This window comes from Daucus carota, chromosome 2, assembly GCF_001625215.2.
Source record: "Daucus carota subsp. sativus chromosome 2, DH1 v3.0, whole genome shotgun sequence".
Taxonomy (NCBI): domain Eukaryota; kingdom Viridiplantae; phylum Streptophyta; class Magnoliopsida; order Apiales; family Apiaceae; genus Daucus; species Daucus carota.
The window spans coordinates 24,494,769-24,512,522 of record NC_030382.2 but is presented as its reverse complement, the minus strand read 5'-3'; the positions used below and the strand labels follow the sequence as shown (position 1 = coordinate 24,512,522).

General features: G+C 31.8%; 1 long non-coding RNA gene across 1 annotated transcript; it reads right to left on the bottom strand.

Annotated features, from left to right (window-relative positions):
* Nucleotides 1-9,728: 9,728 nt before the first annotated feature.
* Nucleotides 9,729-11,556, bottom strand: LOC108208582 (uncharacterized). Its single transcript, XR_001804332.2, has 3 exons — nt 11,373-11,556; nt 10,265-10,304; nt 9,729-10,013 (listed from the first exon to the last, which is right to left on the bottom strand). It is a non-coding gene; the product is annotated as an uncharacterized LOC108208582 (long non-coding RNA).
* Between the last annotated feature and the right edge of the window lie 6,198 nt (nt 11,557-17,754).

The following is a 17,754-nucleotide window of genomic DNA, read 5'->3' as shown; positions in this document are numbered from 1 at the left end:
AAGTCCGGGCTTAAAACTTTTTCTAATTTTAAGCTGAAAAATATATATTTGTGAAATAAGTCAGAAGACGATTTAAAGTCAGAAATAAGTCAGAAACGGACTTAAAGCTAAATTTTAGTTTGAGGTACTTCTTCGGTTAATTAATTTTTTTAAACCTTTTTTTGATAAAAATTACTCAACAGACATAAATTACTTGTAAATCACTTTTATTTTTAATATTATATTTTTAATAACTCATAAGTCACTAATAAGTGAAATTTACCCGGATAAATATTTTAAGCTCTCAGTTTGTCGCATAAGTCACGCTAAGTCATAAGTCACATTACGTGATAAGTCATAAACTCAACCAAACGGGCTCATATTAATAATCGTAGCAGATTGACTGAGGCTATCAGATGAACAAGTTAATAGTGATAGCGAGGAACTGAAGAAGGGAATGGACAGGAGGACATGGAGGAGGAAGCAGTCGTGAATGTGGTGAGGGTGAAGAGGGTGATGGTGAGGACCAAAGGATAATCACTTTCAATTATGCTCGTGAACATTCCGCTTCTCATAAGTCGTTTTTAACTTGTTTTATAATTTTTAATATTTGTCATTATCTGATTGTTTTTTTTTTGTTTTTTTGTGATGGTTATAGCTTTTGATTGATATGGTTACGACCGACCAAGCAGTCATCAAGTTAGTCGCAATTAAAATAATATGAAAACACTTTTCATTTGCCACGTGGAAGCAGGGGGCGGACCGACATTGCTGGAAGAGGGTTCCTAGGCACCCACTCATGCCTGGATCGGACTCAAGAATTAATGTAATATAATTTTAGATTTGAAACCAACTAAATTTTGGTCAGAAACCCGCTAAATTAAGAATTTTGCACATTTTATGTGTAGGAACCCAATTTCTATTTGTATGAATTTTACACATTATTATTGTCCTAAATATTTTTAATTTTATATTCATACTAGTTGAGAAGCCGCACGTTGCGGCGGCCCATAAAAATTATATTAATGATTTAATATTAATATTTGTAGAATAAAATAATTTTGTGGCTGTCTATAAAAAGTATATTAATATTTTAAAATTAATATTTGTAGGATAAAATAAATTTATATTATAAAAATCGTGATGTAATACCAATACTAATATATAAAATTGCAAAATTGGAGTATAATTCATGGTGAAAAAATGAAAATAAATTTATACACGTAATTAACAATTTAAATCATGACGAATCTTAAATTTTTTTATTTTTTTTTGAAAAGTAATCATGTTCTTACATTGTCACCTTACTCCAATTTTTTTGGATTGATTATGCACAAAGACATCTAACTTAAATCTATGAGATAGCGGTCTATAATAATATTTGCTTGTAACAACCTTAATTTTTTAATACTGTATAAATAACTTTTACTTAAAAGTTGTTTGAATAGAGCAAACAGATAATGCATGAATAATTTTTTCCTGTATACAAAGTAAATCATATAATTAAAAATTAACAACAACAAACATGTCCGATGAACAAAACAAATATTATAAAAGAATAACCAACAAACATACATCACTAATAGTTAATTTATTGATATCAACCATCAATATCATGTCAAGACTATATTCTTTTCTCGTGCTTGGATTTGTCGACTCCAATATAGCGGTCTATAACTACCTTTGGTGCAAAACAACCTTTATTTTTTAAAACTGTAGAAATAGCCTTCACTTATCGTTGCAGAAGAACGGTACCTTCGAGTTAGAAATCGAGCAAGAGAACTATCACCAGAGAGAAGTAGGGTTGTGGTATTGAGAGAGAGAGGAGGTTGTGTTTAGATGATCCAAAACCCTACAATCTATAGGGGTATTTATAGGTGCAGAGAGACTTGTGTGCTACTCTTTCCCATAACTAAATAACTTGAAACAAAATCAGATTAAAACTTTCAAGCTACTATATTCCATAAATAATTTGAAACAAAATCAGATTCAGAAACTTACTTCTAATATACTCGAAACTAAAAAAGTAGTAACTAAAAAAGGTAGTTCTAATTTTTGATATTTTTCATCCAAAAATTCTAGAAAATTAGAAAAATCGAACGGAGTAGCGATGTGAGAGGCGCCACCTACACGTCCCTCGCTTCCCCTTTAAAAATTGAGCAAGAGAACTATCACCAGAGAAAGGTAGGTTTGTGGTATTGAGAGAGAGGAGGTTGTGTTTAGATGATCCAAAACCCTACAGCCCCTCGCTTCTCCTTTAAAAATTGAGCGAGAACTATCACCAGAGAGAGATAAGTTTGTGGTATTGAGGGAGGGGAGGTTGTGTTTAGATGATCCAAAACCCTGCAATCTATAGGGGTATTTATAGATACAGAGAGACTTGTGTGCTACTCTTTCCCATAATTAAATAATCCGAAACAAAATCAGATTAAAACTTTCAAGCTATTATATTTCATAAATAATTTGTCTTTCCCATAATTAAATAATCTGAAACAAAATCAGATTAAAACTTTCAAGCTACTATATTCCATAAATAATTTGAAACAAAATCAGATTTTGAAACTTGCTTCTAATATACCTGAAACTAAAAAAAGTAATTCTAATTTTTGATATTTTTCATCCAAAAATTTGAAACAAATCAGATTCTGAAACTTACTTCTAATATACCCGAAACTAAAAAAGGTATTTCTAATTTTGACATTTTTCATCCAAAAATTCCAGAAAATTAGAAAAATAGAACGGAGCGATGTGAGAGGTTCCACCTCGCCCCTCGCTTCTCCTTTATATAAGTATATTGATGACTAGGAACCCACTGTAAAAAATTTCTGGATCCGTCATTGTAAAAGAGTCGCACATGCGTGTCGACATGTGATCATGGACCCACACACGTGGTACTCACGTATCAGTACTGTGGGTCAAATCATGTGGACAAGGCTTTTAGCTGGTGAATGCCAATAACGAATGAATTGATTAACAACTTATAGGTTTTATACGACCGATAAGTATAGCCCGTTAGTGAACAATGACAATCGAATTTAGATGAATAATGACCGATTTTGCCTTTATGAGTATACATAAAGGAAGACATCCCATGACATGATATCGATAGACGACTGTTGAATGATCATTAGTACAGCTGAATTGCAGGGCAAATCTCCCTTGGCAGTGAGCTCGTGACTAATCTGCCATGTGAAATCCAAAGTTCACAATCTGCAGTTGTAGTGGCTACTGCCAGTGGAGTATTGCCCCGTAATACAGTAGTACATTTGCTTGACAATGAACAACTCACCAGGATTTTCACCCTACATATAGACAACTTACTAGGGACTCCATACAAGTTCAATATCTGCTCGGTTTCTTACTTGCAATTGGGATATTCCGGGTTCATTCTGGTTTCCATGTGTAAAACAGACGTGTTAAACATTCGAATAACCTCAACATTTGATTGCTTTTCTAGATAGATCTCTTTCTATTGATCTTATCCTCTTTTATTCCTAGTTCTTGATTTAACTTGCAATATATGGCTCTTCATACTTCAATGGGATACAATTTGACCAGTTGATCTACATACAAAAGGAAGGTATGGCAAAATTAAAAGATAATATTCCCAAAATCCGATGCAATGTCCTCATACTTTGTAATTATTCATTGTTTAAAAGTTCATTGAACCATCAGTAGATGCACCAGTGTGGAGATTTAGAGGACATTCATCCAAGAACATAAATTCAGGTGACCAAGAGAAAACAGTTTTCGGTTATTCGTCCAATGTTATAGCTTAATTTTAGCTAGATCGATAATTAATCTCTAGTTACAGATTCGTTAAATATTATGAGAACATGTGAGTAATATTGGTTTGCTGAGTTGCAGCGGAGTATAAACCATATAATATACCGCTTTTTGCCAATGATTATTCATGTCAAATCAAATCCCGGTTTGACTAAACATATGACTTATGACATAACGTGACTTACGTGATAAGCCTTGGAATTTAAAATATCTGTCCGGGTTATTTTGACTTATTAATGATTTATGGGTTGATAAAAATATAATAATAAAAATAAAAGTAATTTATTGGTAACTTAGTACTCATTGGTTTGTTTTATCAATTTTTTTTTTTTAAAAAAAAGAAGTAACGGAAAAAAGTACGTACATCCAACTAACTTTCCGCGTTAAGTCAGTTTCAGGCTTATTTCAGAATTTAAGCCGACTTCTGACTTATTAAACAAACAGATATTTTTTTGAGTTTAAAGTTGGAAACAGCTTAATACGGGACAAACGGACTCCTAGTAAGTTGAAGGGCCATATGTTCTAAATACGATGAAGGAAATCTGCAAAGGCATAAATTATATACGCATATGCTATTTGGCTTATGCTTTTTTCGGTGCTAGATTACTCAACGTATACTGTTTTGTGTTTCTGGTGAAAAGTTGTGAACCAAAAATAGTACGGTATAAGCTAGTTTTGAGTTTATGTTCAAAATCGAGGACGCGCGAGAGGTGGTCTATCTTAAAGGAATAAATTTAAAGTGTCATCTTCAGTTATTATGCTAGGGAACATGAACAATTCTTTTTCTTTAATTATTATGAATGTTGAGGATATATTATTAAGAATGAGAGCATATCCTACCATGAACAACCTCCCATGGATGTTATATTTGTCGATTCATTTTAACCTCTAAGATATGTGTTGGAAAATTACGGTTCACTCATTACCATATTAAAGTTATATATTTTATATAGAGTAAATGACAAAGTGGTGGCTCTAGTTTCTCAAATTTTACAAAATGTTGGCTGGAGTTCAAAAATTACATATTGGTGGCTCGACTTTACCTCCGCCTTTTAATAAGGTTGCTGCCGTCAAGGTCCGTTAAATCTGGTCATTAAGTCTAAAAAAAATTAAAAAAAAACAAAAAAGAAGAAGGGTAAAAACGGATTGACTACCCATCAATCTCCTTTTGCCTCCCTATTGTCTCATCCCTCTATTCTCTGCTCAGGACCACCACAACTAGTCTTAGCCCCGTCGCTACCCGACCTCGCGGCCAGATTTGTAACCTCTAACTGTCACAACTGTCCTTTTCCTTTCTCTTTTCCCTCCACAACTGTCTCCGTCCTCTCCTTTTTTTCTCCGTGGGTCACCGCCGGCAACGTTTCAGAGGTAGCAAAACAGGTGGTGTCCACAAGTATTTCATCAAACAGTTGGTGTGCATAGTTTAAAAACCCAAACTTTATTTGATAATATAAATATTGGGTTGATTTCCTGATATACCCTCCATTTTATTTGACTTTTTAGATTTTACGGAGCAAAACTAACGGCAATGGACGGCAACCACGTTTTTAAAAGGTGGAAGTAAACTCCAGCCATTATTTATGAGTTTTTGAAGTCCAGCCACTGTTTTGTAAAATTCGTCAAACCTGAGCCGCCACTTTGTCATTTACTCTTTTATATATAACAATGTAAGATATTGATAACACATCCTATTTTTAAATTACAGACAACTAATATAACAAATACCATCCAACCAAAATGTCATGCAAGCTCAGCAAAATTTTCATAATGTCCTGCAAATCGAATTTAACGAATTATAGCCAACCACGTTGCATGACGCATGACTGCATGAGGCATAAGTTAAACTATTATTAGAAACTATTATTGCATGGCGAGGAATAAGGTTAAATTATCGTCACAAAGTTTTACCAGTTCTGTTTCTTATAGAAGAAAGAAAATAGGTCGATACATAGTCAATCATCTGCATACTATTCAACAATATTAGAAGTGGTCTCACGTCGGTTTTGGGAGGGACTGAAAGTTAGAATATAAACGGTCAGCATGCATGAGGCTTTGAAGAGATAATAATATTAATTTGTGGTCCTGGAGATTTTCTCTTTAAACGATTAAGCACGATGTCAGAAGGAAGCATACAACTTTATCTTGGATGTGAAGCATAAAGAATTTTCATTCACCATATATGCGGTCTGAACCCAGGGTTGAATTCACCAAAGAGGACATTAGATGGATCTTATTGTTTATGCTCTTATGTTGCTTCTTGGTTGACGGAAGGTGGCATCGTTGTAGTAAAAAATTTAGTAACCGGAAGTATGTCTTCTGGCAAATTTTATCGGAGGGAGAGGAGCAACTTCACATTGTACAATATCAGTCCGTCTTTTCTGTTCATTACATTTTCTTAGAGCTGTTCGCGAACAAGCTCGAGCTCTGCTCGATAAAAGCTCGGTTCGGCTCGATAAAAGCTCGGTTCGGCTCAGTTCGTTAAGAACTCGAGCTCGAGCTCGAACACATAAATGTGTTAGTTAAGAAAACGAGCTCGAGCCGAGTTTTTAGTGTGTTCGGCTCGAGCTCGGCTCGAACTCGTTCAGCTCGAGCTCGGCTCGTTAAAGCTCGAAAAAATGCAATTTTTTAATGATAATTTCGTAACATATATGTGTTATTGAACGCCAAATTCAACATATAATATATCAAATCGATGAGGAGAATATTAACTATAACATTGTACCATCAAAACACACTAAAAATTTTATTTGGCCTGCTATTTTAAGAGTAAATAGCGGTTTGACCTTATTTTTTTCTGGCTCGGCTCGGCTCGTATTTGTTCGTGAACAAGCTCGTGTTCGGTTTGTTAGTTAACGAGCTCGAGCTCGAACACACTTTTTTGTTCGATAAGAAAGCTCGGCTCGACTCGGCTCGATAGGAAAAAACTTAAAGCTCGGCTCGGCTCGGTCAAAATTCGGCTCGGCTCGGTTCGTGAACAGCCCTATATTTTCTTTGTCATTTTTGTACCTTTTTCTTGCAAATTTAACTTTTTCTTTAAGGTCTTAATTAAATAGTGATTTATGAACTTTTTTTCTACTAGCTTGTGAGCCTTATATATAGGTTTGATAAAAAAATTTAAATCTGTTGTTTATTAGAAGTATAATGCCTTTTTATTTGATTATTATATCTTTTGCATTATAATTTATTTAAACTATTACTGTCTAAATATAAAACTTTTTATATATTAACATTCGATCATATTTTAAATTTTATTTATTTTCAAATACATGTTCTACATGAATTTCAGGACGATTCGTTTTATTTAGTATTACCATCACGATGTTTTATGATGATCAAGAAGATATTGAGCACCAATACATACAAGTCGGCTTGTACGGAGTTTGATATTTAGTAATAAATAAATGGAGAAATAGATTTTTTCGCCACCCAACTTATTATGTATTTAGAGACGTACTATTGAATTATAACTTTTTTTCTTTTTGTCACTAATATTAGGTTTGGATTCTTTTTGTTACTAACGTTAGGTTCGGATTTGATTATTGACATTATATTATTGAGTTATTAAAATATAGCGGAGTCTGCAATGATCCGATATGTGTTTATATCTTTATATGTGTAATTCCATATGTGCTCTACGTAATTTATCTTGGAGGACGAGAGTTTGACACGCATTTTAAGGCTACTAAAAAAATTTAAATTCATAAATTATTTTAATATTTTTTCTGAATAAAAATTATGATGGCATCTAACCTTGGTTTTTATAAAAAAATATATAATATAGACAATAGACAATCATAATTTTTATTCAGAAATAAAATAAAATAATATATCAAACTAAATCTTTTAGGAGTTTTAAAATGCATGTTAAACTCTCGTCCTACAAGGTAAACTACCGGGATATATGGAATATATATAGAGTATCACCATAATATTGCAGAGTAACATTATATTTTAATAATGATAAAAAAAATTACATAATGTTAATAATCAAATCCAAACCTAACGTAGTGACGAAAAAGGAATCTGAACTTGACAAAAAGAAAAAAATTTATATTTTAGTGGTAAGTTTCTAAATAGACAATAAGAATTTAGAGTATTTATGTATCTCGTACTACTATAGTTGTTTCAATAATTATCTGACATTAATATAAAGTTAAGCCGAACTTTTAAGTAAAGAAATAACTTTAATTTAGAAATATATTTTGTTAGCAAATCTTTTCGATAATGTCTTGTTTTTAATCTTTTGTACTATACCTTGCAACATAGAGATAAAAGACTCAACAAAGTATGCTCATAGCAATTTCACCACCATCACCTTTTTCGTCTTTGTAATAATGTTGTCAAAGGCACAGGTTGAATTTATTAATCGAATTTTTTATGCTGTGTTGATAGGCACACACTGGTCACTAATTCCCATGAAAATATTAGCTCCCATGAAAATATTAGCTTTTCATTGGTGGATGGATAATAAATGTTAATAGACCCCTGCGTTCACACAAATTCGACCAATAAAAATAAGTCATTTTCATAAAAGTTGGTGGTTATTGTGTGCCGTTAGACACACATTAGAAAGACCGATTATAAATATTAGTTTTGCTAATAATACCAATATCGACTACTTATTTATTTGAATTATGAAACTTTACAAGAATAATACCAGTTGTTTCATAAAAAAAATTAAAATTTATAGTTTTGCTATCGATCTAATTCTGTCCATATTTTTAATAATAAAATTCTTTAAATAATTATATTAATCATTTCGTGAAGGTCTAACTAAACTTCTATTCAATCTATGGTATAACATAACATATATTTGGACGTCTGAACATATTCATTGCCAGGTTTCTAATCAGTTTGTTCCACTCCATAACATAACATGTCAGATCAGTGGCGGAACCAGGATTAAGTGTTGGGGGGTTGAACTCAACCAGAAGATAAACTAAGGGATAAACAGTGTGTCTGCGTGACCATCATGACAGAAAGATTTTCTATATTTTGAAGTCCAGATTAATTTTTATCCGCTCTCACATCATAGATAAAATTGTCTAACTGATTTGATAACAACTCCAGGTCTAGTAAAGAGAAATCCCTTGGACAAACTTGTGCAGAGGCAAACCAGTTTTGAGTTATTGAAACTTGAAAACTAATTCCTAGGATCCAAAGAGCCAGTACACAATAGTAGCTCTATGTTTCCTTCTTCAAAAAGGTTATCCATCTCGTAGGAAACAGTTACCATAATTCTATGTTTCAATCTGTATGTTTCCTCTGTAAAACGATTTCCTTCAAATAAGTTACTGTGTGCGAATGACTTATGAAAGCATGTCCAAAAGTTTCTTCATATGGGCTCTTTAGACTAAGTGTCTTCTCTCTTCTTATGTACAAAGTACTCAGCATGCATGAATTTTAATAACACATATAGATAGAGAGCATATGTAGGAAATATTTTTGGAGATATCGTGTAATTTAATTTACTTTTTTGAATGTATTTGTTAATTAGACTCTCTTTAGACTAAGTGCCTTCTCTTTTCTCACTACAAGAAAAATGGCTAAAAGCTACCGTCAAAATATGGTTGCTTTTAGATAAAAGCAACCGAACTGGGTTGCTTTTGACTAAAAGCAACCGAACACTGTCGGTAGCAAATAAGGGGGTTGCTTTTCTCATTTCCGGTTGCTTTTATATAAAAGCAACCGCCTTGTTGGTCGCTTTTATTGAATTTTGGATTTGTCCAAATTACTTCATTTTTTTGGCGAAAATTTGAATTTCCCGCCGAAATCAAAGAAATTCTACCAAAATCAGTGGCATTTAATAAGCCACCATAATTATTTCCGGTTGCTTTTATATGGTAATTTCATAAAAAAAAAAATCATGCTAGTTTTTTGACTACCCCAATCAAAAGGTGCCCAACAACATTATATTAGGGGGAGGGATATGAATATACATCATCATATCAGAGGGAGGGGTATTAATAAAATTAAAACAATAAATATATCAAAGCTGCATAAAAATAGATATAACATTTTACACAACCTGTCCAACAACCCTATACATCATCTCGATCTCAATCAAACAGTACATACCAAAAGATTACATAAAACTAAAGCTAATAAATAACCATCCGACAAAGTCTAACTAATACATACTTTAACTGACTATGGACACAGAGGATAATGAATCAATGTACATCCTCCCCGTCGAGCTCCCCATTTAACAAGAAATCATTCTCCACCGGAACTTCAGGCACATTTTCCTACACAAATAAAAGTAGTCAAGAAATTGTTTTCCGAGTCTTCTTCTAACACATAAACCAGATTAGCAGATGTTCATGTATGTAAACCCGTCACCTATAAAATCATGAAGGGGGGCGGCACCTAGCTAGGGTTTATATTAAAATATATTTGAAGCATATATAGAGAAAAATTGTATGTTAAATTACATACCTATAATTCCAACATAAAACACTAAGATATCAGTGTACAGAACACACAAATCACATCTTACCTCCCTGTCTCCATCCCCTTCCACCGCTGCTATTACTAGCCTGCATAAAATACAATAATGTGATGTAAGGATCACATTTGCAGTGTATAAAACGACAACGAACGCCTAAATGCGAGGGTAAACTATTTTACAACTACAACAAATGCAGTGTAAAGTATATCATTCTAAGCATGTGATTACGTTCATTTGAATTGTATTTTCCTATCTAACACAATTTATCTCTCATTTGAAAATATCAGGTTCTGATGTAGCAAGATTATCACATAAATTCACAAAAAGCTTCTAATTCCAAATGTAAAAGGAGGCAGAAGTGTTCCAACAAAAAGGACACCTGTAAAGAAAATTTGGAGTGTAAATTTGAGAATTTCTGCATTGTACTAATGTGAATTTGTTTGTCCTTCCCGACAAATAAACAGAGGCAGCGATGAAAGTAGTATATATCGAATTAAAGATAGCTTATCAATTAAGCCGTCTAAGCTGAAATATAATTTGGAGTGTGCTGGACCATGATGTGTCAGTGTCAGCCAATCGAATATACATGTTAAGAGGAAAAGTAAATAGCTACTGTAGAAGTAATATGAAGACTCTACAAATTTAAGTCAAACCTGAGTAGTAATCACAACTCTAAAAAGAAATAATCTTGACAGGAATTGGTGAACTAAAGAGTCAAGAGCAGGGTGAGCAGCTTCTTGGCTAACAGTTCTTGGCTAATTACTTCATAAAGGAAGCTTCTTTAGCTAAAAAAACCCAAAATTAATTAAAGTATGTAATCACACAGATAACAGGGACACAGAGTTCATGAACTTCATAAAACACAAAAACGATTATATAAATCAGCAAACAGAGAGGATGTATAGGTGAAGAAACCACCTACTGGTGACTATACTCAACACAGAGAGCCAGCTAGTAAGAAAATTACAAATCACTAATAAAATATCAAAAATCCCTAATTAACACATCACAAATCCCCAACTAAAATATCAAAAATCAAAATCCCCAAACCCCTAATTTCAAATCCCTAACTCCTAATTAACACAACTGAAGACAAGCATAAATATAAAAGAGAGATTTGATATGCGAAAATAAAACGAGTTGAGAGAGAATCGACCTGCTCAGATGCGAGGATATACAACTTGCTGAGTTGAGTTGACCTGAGTTTGAGAGATTCCAGAGGTTTTAGATGCCATGACTCCTGCGCGCTGCTGTGATTCCGATCGGGTAGACGAGAATAAAAGAGAGAATAAAAGAAAGAGATAAGTGAGGGAAAGTAAAGTGGGAAAGAGGGAAAGTGAAAAACCTGGGCTGATATGCGTGGGAACCCGAAAAAATAATTATTTTTTTTATTATTACATAAGTAGTAATAAAAAAATAATCCGAGTTTGACTTCTCAATTGTTTATTGTTTTATTTAAAAATTATTTTAAAAAAAACTAAATGTAAATTTATATATGTTTTGGTCTTTTTTTTTTCAAAATATTAACATTATGTGTTTTACCATTAAAACTTGTGAATGATTATTATGTCAAAAATTATCAAACAGGTAACTTTTATTTGAACTTCATTATTTCAAGTGTGTTATTAAAATATTATTATTACTCCCTCCGTCCCAAAATACATGTCATTTTGACTTTTTCACATAATTTGAGATGCAAAAATATTATACTTCTACATATTAATTTTCAAATTTTTTTTTCTGAATAAAAATTTAACATTTATATTTTTATTCAGAAAAGGAAATTTTGAAAAATAATATGTAGAAGTATATTATTTTTGCATCTCAAATTATGTGAAAAAAGTCAAAGTGACATGTATTTTGGGACGGAGAGAGTATTAGATAATTTTATTATCAATCAGTATATAACTATATATGAGAAAAAAAAAACTAACTAAAAATAATTATTATATATTATAATATTATATTTACTTAGACTAAATGGTAGTTATTTGAATAATTATAATAATAATGATATTTAATGTTAGTGGGATCATATCCGGCTCATTCGATGGATCATAAACTACCCGGTTAAAAAATTAAAAAAAATACATGATGACCATCGTCATTGTAAAGGTCAAGAACTTCTTGTATCCGTCCGTCCGCAGTAATTTCCAAGACTTTATTTGTAAGAAGTTCCCACAATTGAAATATTATATAGTTAGACATATACTTTATAGCCCGTGCCATGCATGGATGATTTATAAAATTTGTGATTTTATTCTCTATTTTTTTTAAATTTAATTGAAATACAAAGCGATCATAATGGCAGAATTTTTAAATGTTTTGACTTAATTGATAATAAAAAGGTTTATTTGAACATGTTATATATTAAGGAGGCCCCGCCCGTAAAATAATACCGACCAGCTGATAAAACTCGACTAGCCAATAAAATTATCAATATTTTATTTTTAATAATAATAATAATAATAATAATAATAATAATAATAATAATAATAATAATAATAATAATATAGTATAGTATATAGTATAGTATAAACTGATAGTAGAGATTCATGATATTACTTTTAAATTGATAACATGAAGTAACTAAAAAAAACATTAATGTATTTAGTTCAAACATATCATCGGTTATATATTAATAATTATATATAACAATATTCTTTTTAGTATGTATGTTGCATGTGTTATTTTTGAAAAATTGGTTTTTTAGGTATGAATCTGAAAAGGATAATGTGTTTTGGTTAAAAAGGGTAGTTGCTATGTTGTCCAATATTATTTTGTAGAAAATTAAATCTTTGAATTTGGTTTTAAGCTCTATATCATCGTTTACCTAAATTATATAGAAACAAATTATATATATAATTTTGTCAATAAAAATACAAGCAAATAAGAAAAATATTATATAAGAATAAAGTAGCTATATAAGAAAAATGTTATATAAGAATAAAGTAGGTATATAAAAATAATCGGTTGCTTTTATAAATGCAACCGAAATCGGTTGCTTTTATATCTACAATTTTTAGTCCTTTCCGCGGGAATTTTCCCGCTTACTTTTACGGAACTTAAAAGCGACCGCCGGTTGCTTTTATATTTAAAAGCGACCACTTAAAAGCTACCGCCTATAAAAGCAACTAAACAAAAGCAACCGAATGTAAAAGCAACCACTTTCGGTTGCTTTTATGCTTCAATCTCTTATAATCTAAATTGTCTTTAAAAGCAACCACATGCGGTTGCTTTTGAACCTGGTAGCTTTTAGTTGGTGGCTTTTGACCATTTTTCTTGTAGTGTCTTTTTTTTACAATAAGTCCTTCTCTATGACATTTATAATTCAGCGGGGGCTAAAAAAAATTTATACTGACATCACTAATTCAGCAGGGGCTGAAAAAAAATATATACTGTTTTTTTCGAGGTTAGGGGGGGCTCTAGCATCCCCTAGCCCCCCTCTGGTTCCGCCACTGTGTCAGATAATCGTATAAATTTTTTTAGTTGCGCAGCATTGCATGACATGGAGATATATTTGAACACATAATTTTTACTATAACTTTTCTAAATTGTATTATTACTTGATCGATATATAGTTTGATAAAAAATTTCTGTTTCACTCTTGATCGATTACAACAGTTGATGTCCAGAAAAGGGTTTTCCTTAATTGACTGCATTCTCAAAGAAAACATTATTTACTTCATATTCAGTAAAATTAACGGACAATGTAGTCTGATTTTTGTGCGTCTTCTTGCAGCCCTCCAAAACATACAAATATGATGCTTACAGGACAGCTGAAGAAGTGACTACTGATCTCTGGCCCAGCAAAAGAAAATTTGATGCCCATTAATATGAAGCTAATAAGAAAACATTAGATCATCAGGGTAAATTAGATAGTAATGTAGAAGAAGATGGAGAATATATACATAAATGAAGACATACCATGACATGATATAGAGATCAGGTGAATACTGTTTACGATGATATGTAGAGCTGAATTGCGCGGTAGAAAGGTAAATACTGTTTACGATGATAAGTAGAGCTGAATTGCGGGGCAAATCTCCCTTGGCAGTGAGCTCGTGACTAATCTGCCATGTGAAATAAATGTTCACAATCCGCAGTTGTAGTGGCTACTGCCAGTGGAGTATTGCCCCGTAATACAGTAGTACATTTGCTTGACAATGAACAACTCACCAGGATTTTCACCTTATATATAGACAACCTCACTAGTAACTAATAGGGAGTCGAGACAAGTTCAATATCTGGTATGTTTCTTACTGGCAATTAGGATATTCTTGGTTTGTTCTGGTTTCCAAGTGTAAATCAGATGTGTTAAACATTCTGGAATAATCTCAACATTTGATTCCTTTTCTAGATAGATCTCGTTCTATTGTTCTTATCCTTTTTTATTCCTAGTTCTTGGTTTAACTTCCAACATGCATGTGGCTCTTCGTATCTCAATGGGATACAATTTCACCATTTGGCCTATGAACACCTGTCAAGGTGCCGAAAAATCAAAAGATAATATGTGAAAAATCAGATGATATGTCCACATATTTAGTATTGAGATCTTGAGGTCATTCATTCAATAATATAAATTCAGGTTACCTAGAGAATACAATTTCTTCCATTAATTGCCCGACCTAATACCTTGATTTCTAAGTACGGAGTCGTTAATTTTATGAGGCAATGCCAAGTAATTAAGTACCTCAGAATTGCTGAATAACAGCGGGGGATAAACCCATATAGCGTAATATACTGTTTTGCCAGAGATTATTCATGTCAAATCACATCTAGTAAGTTGAAGGACCATGCTCTAAATATTATGAAGGCAATCTGCAAAGGCATTATTACAGTATATGCTATTTGGCTCGTGATGTTTTTTGTGCTAGATTATTCAGCATATATGTGGTGTATTTCCGGTAAAAAGTTGTCAACCCAAACAGTACGGAATCAGCTTATTTTGAGTTTTTGTCAAAAATCGAGGACGAGAAGTGATCTTAAGTTATTCTAGTTTGGAACATGCACAGCTCTTATTCTTTAACAAGGGGTACAGTATTTTATCACTTTGCCAAGATGTTGAGGTTAGAGCATCTCCAAGAGACTTTCTAAACAAGCTTTTAACTTCAAATTTTAAAAATCAAGGCAAAAATTAGCGCTCCAATTAATGGGCTCCTAGAAACTCTTAACAAACGTTATGTAAGTGTTATGAAAAATACAAATAAAAATAATAAATAAACTAGTATAGCGCATGATAAATGAACACTAGGTAATTGCCAACTTAGATAGCGCTTACTGAAACACTATGGAAGATAATGTATTTAAGTAATTTTACCATATTTATTTAAAATTATTGACACTTCAATAACGTTTTTAGAAACGCTGTTTAAGATAGTGTATTATAAGTGAATTCGGTGATATAATTTTTATTTACACAAACATACTCATCATTTTTAAGAGTTTAAGATAGTGTATTATAAGTGAATTCGATCCATACTGTGTATATTAACATTGAAAATTAAAATATACACAGTTAACTTTAGCGTCTATGAAGATTTGATTTAAGGGCATGCAACTTAGTGTGTTGAGTGGTTTATGTGAGACCAAAAATTTCGCAGTGATACGGATGATACATTTCACGGAATAAATGATCCTGTTGGTTATTAACCCATTTAAAAAGTAAGATATTTGTGAAGAAGTAATGTCTTATTTATTTATTTCTAATTATACAGTGCAATGATTATGTTTTGGACGATTGGTGGCAAGAAATATACCATGACTTCATTTAATAGTTTTATGCTTGTCTTTCACTAACAACTTCATAGTTTATGCACCTATATATATGTGGTGGTACTTTGGATGATTTATAGTAGTTGTAATGATAGATAAATCTAAGTTTTTAATGTTCTTTTAATCAATTATTTTGAACCGTGTCCCAAGTAGCATGATGGTGTCAGTTGTGGATATTATGTTGGATGTTTCATAGAGGATATATTTGAGAGATGTGAAACAAAAATCAACGAAATGTAAGTAAATTTTATTATTTCTTGCACTTGTACTATTAATTAGTTTAAAATTTATTATTTTCTTACAATATTAATAATTTTTTTATTTTTTTTTGCAGTTTACTTATACAGGAGCACTCAAGACCTATCCTTCCGATAAAATGCTGGGCTTGAGAAACAATTGGACAAGCTTCTTGTACAATTGGTTTCTTAAGGACAAATTGTTAAAGTGAATTAAGATTTAAGTGAAGTATGTAGTTGCTAGACGTTAAGAATATTGTGAAGATTTAAATTGTAAAATTATGAAATATTAGGATTTATGAAAATTTGTTAATTTTTGATATTGATGGCTTTTTTTTTAAATTAAATTGAGTACCTATATAGTCTATTGTCATTGTCAATATTCCATTATATTCAATGATTTCTTTTAGGCAATTGCATATAATTAAATGTAAAAAATATAATAGAATTTATTTTTTAAAATGTACAACTACAATAGCTCTTTTGAAAATTATATTTAAGTAATATTTTCTTCAATAGTGTTTAGTGAAGTATTATGTAAGTGTTGTACTGCATTAATTAGAAAAATAGTTACTTTTATAACACTTATGGAAACGTTATTGAAGTATATACTAACCTAGCACTTATAGAAGCGGTATATAAGTAGATTGCACTTGCATAACGTTTACTATCATAGCATTTTTAAAAGTGCTATTGAAGTACTCTATCACGATAGCACTTCCAGAAGCGTTGTATGAGTAAATTTACATAACGCTGGCTTAGATAGCAGTTAAAAGCGCTATCTAAGCAAAAACTTTAGTGTTATGTAAGATAAAATATGTAGTAGTGCTTAAATCAAATGAGCTAGCTTAGTCGCAAAAGCTCAAGAAGTCAATTTGTACAAAATAGTGGGATGCTCGGTGAAGACTTGGAGTCATCGAAAGACTTGAGCGTCAACAACTATGCTCATTTGTACCGTAGAGATGACAATGGGCTACAAATCAAAATGTTTACCAGTATATCTATAGTAAACATATACATTCACTAAAAGTCTGTACAAAAGACAAAATATGAGCTAATCTGTATATATAAGCACCACCACAAGCTCACTGCTAAAGTTACTTGGGTTTTGGGAATAGACAACTCACCAAGTAAACAACAAGTTTGGCAATGAGCAATTGGAAAGTATTTAGTATCTCTATTTTGAGGTTTTTGCAGGAGAACTGCAAACTTATTGGTACCGTTGATATTTACATATGTTGTCCAAAGTAATTATATATAAGCTTTTAGCCTTATATTACTTGGACCTGGACAATCGAGTATCTGCGTCTCTGCGGACTCTCATGTATGGTGTGAAACTGAGAATAGACACATTTCTTGTTTGTGGCTAAATTTATAATTGCTTTTATATGCTAATTTTTTTTACTATGAACCAAATTGTTAGCTATATTTAATCTATTTATAAAATTTAATCTATTATTTTATGATATAATAAGAGTTCCCAAACGGTCAAGTATTAATTTGTAGAACTTACTATATTTCTAATTT